Source organism: Marmota flaviventris, chromosome 17, assembly GCF_047511675.1.
Source record: "Marmota flaviventris isolate mMarFla1 chromosome 17, mMarFla1.hap1, whole genome shotgun sequence".
In the NCBI taxonomy this organism is placed as follows: domain Eukaryota; kingdom Metazoa; phylum Chordata; class Mammalia; order Rodentia; family Sciuridae; genus Marmota; species Marmota flaviventris.
Genome location: NC_092514.1, coordinates 64,381,282 through 64,390,749, shown reverse-complemented (window position 1 = coordinate 64,390,749; position 9,468 = coordinate 64,381,282). Strand labels below are relative to the sequence as shown.

At 45.4% G+C, this 9,468-nt stretch overlaps 1 long non-coding RNA gene across 1 annotated transcript; it reads left to right on the top strand.

Moving 5' to 3' along the window:
• Positions 1-290: 290 nt before the first annotated feature.
• Positions 291-2,328, top strand: LOC139702315 (uncharacterized). Its single transcript, XR_011704910.1, has 2 exons — positions 291-429; positions 1,000-2,328. It is a non-coding gene; the product is annotated as an uncharacterized lncRNA (long non-coding RNA).
• Positions 2,329-9,468: the final 7,140 nt, after the last annotated feature.

The following is a 9,468-nucleotide window of genomic DNA, read 5'->3' as shown; positions in this document are numbered from 1 at the left end:
CTGAGTTGCTTAGCACCTCGCTTTTGCTGAGGCTGGCTTTGAACTCTAGATCCTCCTGCCTCAGCCTCCCAAGCCGACAGGATCACAGGCATGCACCACTGCGCCCGGCGTCAATTCTTATGTTATCCTCCAACGGAAAATCGTTTACCTGATCCCTCTAGGGTAATGGGTATTTCTTCTTACACACACACACACACACACACACACACACACACATATATATATATATATATATATATATATATATATATATATATATATTCTCATCTCAGAAAAATACACCAAGAAAACCGACAAGAAGACAAGAGAAAGTTCAGGGGTGAGGACGCCTGACACTGAAGATTCCAAAACAGAGCCTGCGCAGTCTGCCCTTCCAGGAGGAGCGTGCAAACAAATATCCCTCACACCAGCAAGGCAGTGTTCCAAAAGGCAAGTGCTGGGTGTGGAGTGGGTGCCTCCGAGGGAGCAGTGAGCTCTGGCTGGGAGGTTTGCTTCCTAGAGGTGCAGAGGGCCGAGGGAGGGAGCCCGCCAGGCAGAGGAAACAGCTCGTGGAGGTTTGAACGTGCTTTGGTGTCCCAGGAAACGGGAGCGTGAGGTGTGGCTGGAGCAGGAGGGGCACCAGAGGAGGTGAATCTGGAGTGGCAGGCAGGGCCTCCCATACCCACTGGGCTGAGGACCTGCACGCCAGGCCCATGGTTCCCAGACTGTGTGCCAAGGAACAACAGTGCTCAGTGCACAGAGGTTCCGTGGGGGGGGTGGGGGGAGGGGGGATACCTTTGGAAAACTCTGGGTGGAAGTTTTTTGTTTTGTTTTTTTAAATAGCAGGACATCCATACTGAGATGCCAGAGGTTCTCTGAGAGGGAGGAGCACAAGGAGCATGTCCCAAACTTATTTGCCCACAGACCATCCCCCAACACAAACACATTTTTGTGTAGTTTTAAAGAAAACATATTGGTTTCTTTTCGCTCTCACATTATATTTTTATTTGTTCTTTTTAGTTAAACATGACAGTGGAAAGTAATTTGACATATCGTCCACACGTGGAGTATAACTTCCTGCTCTTGTGGTTGTACAGGATGCGGAACCCCGTGCAGTCACATATGAACACAGGAAAGTTACACCCAATTCATTCTACTGTCTTTCCTGCTCCCATCCTGTCTCCCTTCCCTGTCTCCCCCTTGTCCAATCTGGTGAACCTCCACCCCTGCACCCCTCCTGCCCCCACCTATTGTGAGTCAGCATCTGCATATCAGAGAGAACATTAGCCTTTTGTTTTTGGAATTGGCTTATTTCACTTAGCACCATAGTCTCCAATTCCATCCATCTACCAGCAAAAATCATAAAGCCATTCTTCTTTGTGGCTGAAAAATAGTCCAGTGTGTGTGTGTGTGTGTGTGTGTGTGTGTCACATTTTCTTTATCTATACATCTGTTGAAGGGCACCTAAGTTGGTTCCATAGCTTAGCTATTGTGAATGGAGCTGCCATGAACATTGATGTGGCCATGTCACTGTAGTGTGCTGATTTCTAGTCCTCTGTGTATATGTCAAGGAGTGGGATACCTGGATCAAATAGTGGTTCTATCCAAGTTAAGAAAACTTATTGTTGGGCTGGGTTTGATCCTCAGCACCACATAAAAATAAATAAAGGTATTGTGTCCAAATACAACTAAAAAATAAATATTAAAAAAAAAAAGAAAACTTATTGTTAATGTCTTATCCTGTGATGTCTCAGGGCAGGGTTTGAGAAACTCAACTCTTGGGCCGTGGGGAGCCCGTGGAGGAGACCTACAAAAAGAGAAGAAGAACACAATCTTACAAGTCCCACAGCCCTGGGTTCAAATCCGTCCTGCGGTTTACTAGCTTGGTGACCTTGACCAACATTAAGCAAGTTGTTTCACCAGTAAAGTGGGACTAGTGAAAGTTGCCTGGTAGGCTTTTGGAGCCTCCATGGAAGAAGAGAAGCAATCCTGTGGCTACCCAGTAGTTTCCGAGTGATTGGCAGTCACCACTAGGATCTTCTCATCACCATGATCAGAAAACTCTCTTGGCAGCTGCCTTGAGGGTGCTCAGCCAAGGTCAGTGGGAGAAGCCGTTCTCGCACGTGATTCAGCTACCTCCCTGACTGGGTGTGAGGCGCTCAGACCAGCTGTGTCAGAGCTTTTCCCCACCCTTTCCAGGTGCGAGGGCTTGTCCGTGTGGGGGTGTGACTGACCATTGACCTGGAAACCAATCACTGACCCTGACCTTGGAATGCTGTCCCCCTCGACCTTCATTGGATGGAATTTTCCCCTGAATTTTTTGTTCCCCAATAAAAGCCCACTCTCTGGTGTGCTTCTCTCTGTCTCGCTGGTCTCTTGTGTAAACCTCACTACCACCAGGTGGCTAGAGGCAGGAGCCGGGAGAAGCCGTCTCTTAGCTGGGCAAGAAAAAAGGTAAATTGAGTTTTATGTGTCTTTAATTTGATCTCTAACTTCTATGTTTGGAACCTCTAGTATGAAGCTAGCGTGCTGGTCATGGGGCAGAGGTCAGCCCTGCAGGCAGGGAGACTGATGATCATGCCCTGGGAGGCTGAGGCCAAGTGCACCGGTACTGGGGGGAGGTGTCATGAGTCCAAGGGGAACATTCACAGCAGGAGAAGAGTGAAATCTGTGGTTCTGGGTGAGAGGCACCCATGGGCGGGGGGCAGTGGGCTGGGGCTGGGGTGTTGTTAACCAGGGTAGAAGGTACAGGCAGAGCAGTGTCTCAGGGAGCAAAATCAATCGATTGTTGGATAGAATCCCCATTTTTAACCCAGATCCTCTGGTATGACTTAAGACCGACTGTAACAGCAACCCCTTGATTTGTTTATTTTTTTAGGATTGTAGACACAATGATTACTTCCAGCTTCAAATAGCATTTCATGTTGTTTTTTGTCGTCAGACTCGGAGGGTTTTTATTATGTCTTTTCTCCAGCCTGTAATAACAACAGAAAGAAGGATAAATTTTAGGGGAGAAAATTAGTCACTCGGCTCTTGCCTGAACATTTCTGTGCATGCATGAGTCAAGTGCTGTCACAGAAGAAATATTCTGTAGCTGCACAGCCGTGAGGCGGGGCTGGGCCTGACAGTGTTGCCTTTTGAATGGATGCTGCTGGTATTTAGATGTTTTCCAACTGAAGGACATCGGCTCATCCCCTTAGCAAACATGTTCTCCAGGAAGAATCCTCCACTTGTTACAAAGAACAAACGGTAACAGAACTGTGCCAAGCATTTTGTTGAAGGTAAACCTGATCCTCATAACATCTGAGGGAAAATAGGTAAAGGCATCACCATTTTGTAGATGGGGATACTGATGCTCAGAGAGCTTAAGTCACTTGCCTGAGGTCATACAGCTAAGTGTGGCAAATCTGAGATGCCAGGTCAAGTCTTTCTGGTCCCACAGTACAAATCCCATTATTCTATATCCACCATCTCTGGAGAAGGAAGTATGTAAAATGCTTAGCACGGTGCCTGGCACACAGTAGGCAATGTGATCGAATTTGGCAGCTCCTACTATGATTCCTAATCCTGGCCAGTGGTAGAATCTGAGAGCTACTGTAAGGTCCCTCAACCACAAAGCTAATAATAGGACATTTTTCTGTCAACTGTTCTTATGGGCATTTCTTTTAAACTTAATTGAACTTAGAACAGGAAGGAAAACCTCCTTGTTACCCCAGTTCAGGAGATTTCCAGGTAAGGGAGCGAAGGCTGGCCTCCACCTGGAAGCACCCAGTGAGAAAGACAAAAGGGGACTCAGCCTCCATCCACTGAGTCCCAATCAAGGCCCCAACAGCCTCCCTGGCTGGGCTGCCCTCCCACTCCCACAGAGCCTGCCATGGGCTAAGGTGGAGGCTGGAAAACCTCCTTTATCCAAATCTACCCTTCATTGCCTGCCCTGGGATAATGGAGCTGGACCTTGTAAGCATTTCTTCTTTGCAGCCGGCACAAGGCTAAACTTTGCTGGTAGAGGGCGATGGAGGAACGCTGTCGGCAAAGTGGGCTTCTCTTCCTTGTAGTGGTGTGCTCTGTTGGTTTCTGGCTCTTACTGCATGGCTGCCAGAGGACTGTGGGAGACATCAGTGGTCCTCCTTATCCCCATTCGATCTTAACAGTATCCCCACTGACGTTCCCACGAGGTTTCAGCAGCTTCCTCCATGGGCAGTAGATCTCGAAGGCCCAGTGGGGGTTGTTTTTCTAACTTCAACTAGTCTGCACCCTGGTGGGGGATTCTTGCTTGCTAATCCTAACCACCAGCCTGTAAACTCTCCATGCAATTAGCTGGGGCAATTGTAGGGTTTGCATCTATTATTTCTACCTTCTCAAGGATCACTGTCCTGATGTCCAGTATCTTAAAAATAATTGTTTCCCATATTTTGCCCAATTTTTTCCCCATCGTTTCTGGCTAGATCCTGTTATTCTATCTTGGTTGGACATGGAAGTCAAATCTAATTTTTAAATATTTATTTATTCATCCAGGCGCAGTGGCACACGTCTGTAACCCTAGCTGTTCTGGAGGCTGAGGCAGAAAGATTGCAAGCGCAAGGCAAACCTGGGCGACTTCGCAAGACTGTCTGAAAATAAAAATAAAACAATCCCCAGTAATAAATATATAACTTGTGCCACAGGATGCAGCAATGAACAAAACAAAGACCTCTGCCCTCCCAGAGTTCCCATTCTTATGGTAACTGATTAAAAAAATTGCTAATGGTGCGTGAGTCCCCAATGCGGGTCCTGGTGGCTGTAGGTGGCCAGGCTGAGAAGCCACACTAGCCTATCCTGGCCCTAGTTGCTACTGATCTGTCTTCTTGCCTTCCTTCCTTTCACACCCACCACAATTCTTGAGGTGCCTCCTATTTCCCACCCACCCCACCAAGATAATTCACAGGATTCTTCAAACTGCCTTGTCTGTACAACGCCTGTGGAAAACTCTCCAATGGTCTCCAAAGCCTGTGAAGTGTAATTTATGTTTTTAATTATATGCTTCTGCCATTGCAGGAGGAGTTTTCTTCCTTCCCTTCTCCATAGCATCACACGGGGCTCTTTAGTAAATGGACTGAGATCCAACCTTGCTCCTTGCAAGGTCACAGATAAGCAACCCTAACCAGCACCTTGCATCCATCAGCTAAAAGCCAAGGTCTTATTTATAGGCCTGTGGTGTGTTGCCCAGCTCATCTCTTATTTCTCTGTTTTAAGTTGAGAAGACAGCCAGTCTCACATCTGTTTCCTTGCTCAGTGGCACAGACAAGGAAATGACCTTAAATATATATGTATGAATTTCTATGTATAAATAGCTTGATTAAGGCCAGAGTTGTGGCCCAGTAGTAGAGCGCTTGCCCAGTACGAGTGAGGCACTGAGTTTGATCCCCAGCACCACATAAAATAAATAAATAAATAAACAAACAAACAAATAAAATAAAGGTATTGTGTTCATCTACAATTAAGAAAAAAATTTTTAAAAAAAGATGTAACTCTCCCTTTTAAAGTGACAATTTAGAAGTTTTTATGAAATATTCGAGGGTCTTGCAATCACCACCAAAATCAATTTGGGAACATTCTCATCACCCCCAAGAGAAATCCCAGACCCAGTAACAGGCACCTCTCCACCTTTCACCTTTCCTAGCCCTAGGAAATGACTAATGGACCGTGGGCCTGAATAGATCTGCCTCTTCTGGACTGGTCATGAAGCTGCAGTCAGATGTGTGGTCCTTTGTGACTGACTTCTTTCATTTACGATCACAGTTTTGAGGTTCACCCTTTTGTTGCCAAACAATATTCCACTGGACTGACAAGTCACATTGTATTTATCCATTTGTCACCGAAGGAACATTGGGATTATTCTCTACTAAAAAAACCACTCATGTACATATTTTCATATAATAGACCTAAATATTTAGCCCCCAATTCTACCAGCTGGGAGACCCAACCCATTTCTGGGAGATTAAGAAAGGCTTTCCAATGGGGGTGAGCTTTGCTCTTGCCAAACAGATTCCTAAACATACAGATCAGGGCTTATGGTTAACATCTCGCCTGCTGTTTTTTCTAAGTTTTTTTCTGAAGGACTTTAAGCTTCAGACATGGGGTGGTACACCCCAAAAACACTTGAGTGTACATTTTAAAAGCAAGGATACTTCCCTAGAGGTGATACTACTGTCACACCTGATGTAAGTTATTATATGTCTTTAATGTCCTTCAGTTTACATTCAAATTTCCCCAGTGGTTTCAAAGATGTTATTTACAGTTGCTTTGTTTTAAAGAGGACCTAATTAGGGTAGGGGTGACTTTTAGCTTTCAACAAGAAGGGAGAGTGGGGAGGTTTTATGTGCCCAGAGGGATGTCTGAAGGGTGACAGTTAGGCCCTGTGGAAAATCCAGGAGCTCAGAGTTTGAGGATGTGAAAGCCCCGTGGGGTCAAAGAGACCCTGTGGTCTCTCTCGGTTCCTGGGTGCAGAGCTGACCTGCCCAGAGAACACAGCTCTGAGGAAATAGCCTATTGGGTCTTGCTGCGATCCCCAGAAGCTAACTGGACAGGAAGGCCTTAGAACCTTCTCCCCACCAAGGAGTGGTCAGTCCATCCATCTTCTGCTCCAGAAATTTCTCCCTTATGATTGATTCTGTCTTGCTCACCTTGAACTCACTATGGGGATGGGCTATGTCTTGGACTCTAAGGACACTACTCTTTCTACTACCTCTCAGGATGAGGATGGTGTCCTTCCTCAAGACTGCTAGGATGCAGAGTGGAACCTGACAGGGTAACAGCTGTGGACAGAGCTCTCACTTCCCCAGAGCCCCGGAGCTCAGCCCTCTCGGCTCCAAGATGGGCTGAATGCTGCACGTCTGTCTGCTCCAGGTGCTGGGTAGAACACCAGAGAAGGAAACAGCTGAGGTGTTCTTTCTGACTCCTGTCCTTTGAGAACACCTGGTGATCTGATGTGGGCTACAGATGACCTTTTCAAAGTCAAATCCTGCTTCCCAGTAAGTGGCCTTTCATCTGTGTTTCTGAGATTTTACTCTTCTCTCTTTGATGAAGCTTCAAACAGAAGCCACTCCTCCACCTGACCTTGACCTGACCTTGAGTCCACTTAACAAAGTAGGAACTTACTTGGATGTGCCAGAGGATTATATAAAATGAGAGAGCAGAGATGGAGTAGTTGGACCCAGGGAGCAGCGGGGCCTCTATGCTCTGACTCTCAGCAAATACTGGGAAGCCCAGGTGTCTTTGTCCCCCACAAGGCTCAGTGCTCCTTGATGCAGGGTGCAGGGTGAGGAGAGGGCTTCCATATAAACTTCTGTATTAGTCAGCTTTTCATTGCTATAACCAAAATACCCAATAAGAACAACTTATAAGAAGAAAGGTTGATTTTTGACTCATGGTTTCAGAAGTTTGAGTCCCTGGTCAGCCTATTCCATTTCTCTGGACCTGTGGTCAGGCAGAACATCATGGCAGAAGGTAGTGGTAGAAAAAAATCTGCTCAATTCGTGGCAGCAAGAAAGCCAAGAGAGAGAGAAGTTGAGAGAAGATGAACCCTTCTAGGGTGCACCCTCAGTGACCTATTTCCTCCAAGTATGTCCCAGTAGTTCATTCAAACACCAATGGATTGATCCACTGATGAGACTGAAGCTCTCACAATCAATCCCTTCCCCAAAGCCCCACCTGCGAACATGTGAGACTTCATTCCATATCCAACCACAACTTCTTTATCAGATTACTTCATTCCTCAAGACTTCAAGAGTTGGAAGAATAACCCAAGAGACTAGTTTTAGTCATTCATTCATTTACTTGTTTAATCATTCAATTCACATTTAGGAGCACATAACTGCGAGGTGTAATTCTTGGGGCTGAGGGTTCAGTAGTGAAAAAGACAAAGTTCCCACCCTCATAGAGCTGCAGTCTAATGAATTCATTTGCACTTAATTGGTTTCAACCAAAAAAACAAAATATTCAGACGATGATTTGTATCAACAGACCCATCATGGATAGAGCCGGCAATGCTAGGGCCAGTGACCAATTTGGTACCTGGGCCACCAGAATCATTTGAGTATCACAGCAGCCCTCACTGCAGGAACCCCCCTCTATGTCATCACATATGGGTCCCAAAGCCTTCAGACCTTGTCACTACCATTGGCCTTGCCTGTTCCTGAATCTCCCTTGAGTATTTGCTACTCATTCTTTCCCAGAGACTATCATTTCTGAATATGGTACAGCTTAGCCATGACATTGGTATTCCTCCTGGATTCACTCTGGAGGGACACTAGGGGGAAGGTTTGAACCATATTTTGTTGTTGTTGTTTGTTTGCTTTGGTACTGGGGAGTGAATCCAGGGGCGCTTAACCACTGAACCACATACCCAGCCCTTTTTTGTATTTTTTCTTTAAAGACAGGGTCTCACTGAGTTGCTTAGCACTTTTGCTGGAGCTGGCTTTGAACTTATGATCCTCCTGCCTCAGCCTCCAGAGCCACTGGAATTACAGGCATTTGCCACCAGGCCCAGCTAAAACCATGTATTTTAATTGTAACCCATAAGTTGTTTTTTAAGATTTAAGGGTTGTCTTAGTCTCTTCCTGCTGTTATAACAATATAACTTAGATTGGATGGGTTATAAATAGTTGAAATTTATTTCTGGGAAGTCTAGGAAGTCCAAAATCAAGATGCTAGCTGACTTGATGTCTGATGAGGGCTCATCCTCTGGAGAGGAAAAATGCTATGCCCTCACATGACTCAGCAGTAAAAGAGACACACGAGTTCCCTCAATCCCTTTTTATTATTATTATTATTAGTTTTATTCTCTTTTGTTATGTATGACAGCAGAATGCATTACAATTCATATTATGCACATAGAGAACAATTTTTCATGTCTCTGGTTGTACACAAAATAGAATCACACCATTAGTGTCTTCATACATGTACTTAGGGTAATGATGTCCATTCATTCCACCATCTTTCCTACCCCCGTGCCTCCTCCCTTCCCCTCCTTCCCCTTTGCTCTATCTAGAGTTCATCTAATCCTCCCGTGCTCCCTACCCCCAACCCCATTAAGAATCAGCATCCTTTTATCAGAGAAAACATTCAGTATTTGGTTTTTTGGGATTGGCTAACTTCACTTAGCATTATATTTTCCAACTCCATCTGTTCACCTGCAAATGCCATAATTTTATTCTCTTTTAATACTTAATAATATTCCGTTGTGTATATATACCACATTCTCTTTATCCATTCATCAACGGAAGGGCATCTAGGTTAGCTCCACAGTTTAGCTATTGTGAATTGTGCTGCTATGAACATTGATATGGCATGTCCCTGTAGTACGCTCTTTTTAAATCCAAGGAGTATAGACCAAGGAGTGGGATACTTGGGTCACATGCTGGTTCCATTCCCAGTTTTCCAAGGAATCTCCATGCTGCTTTCCATATTGGCTGCACCAATTTGCAGTACCACCAGCAATGTGTGAGTGTG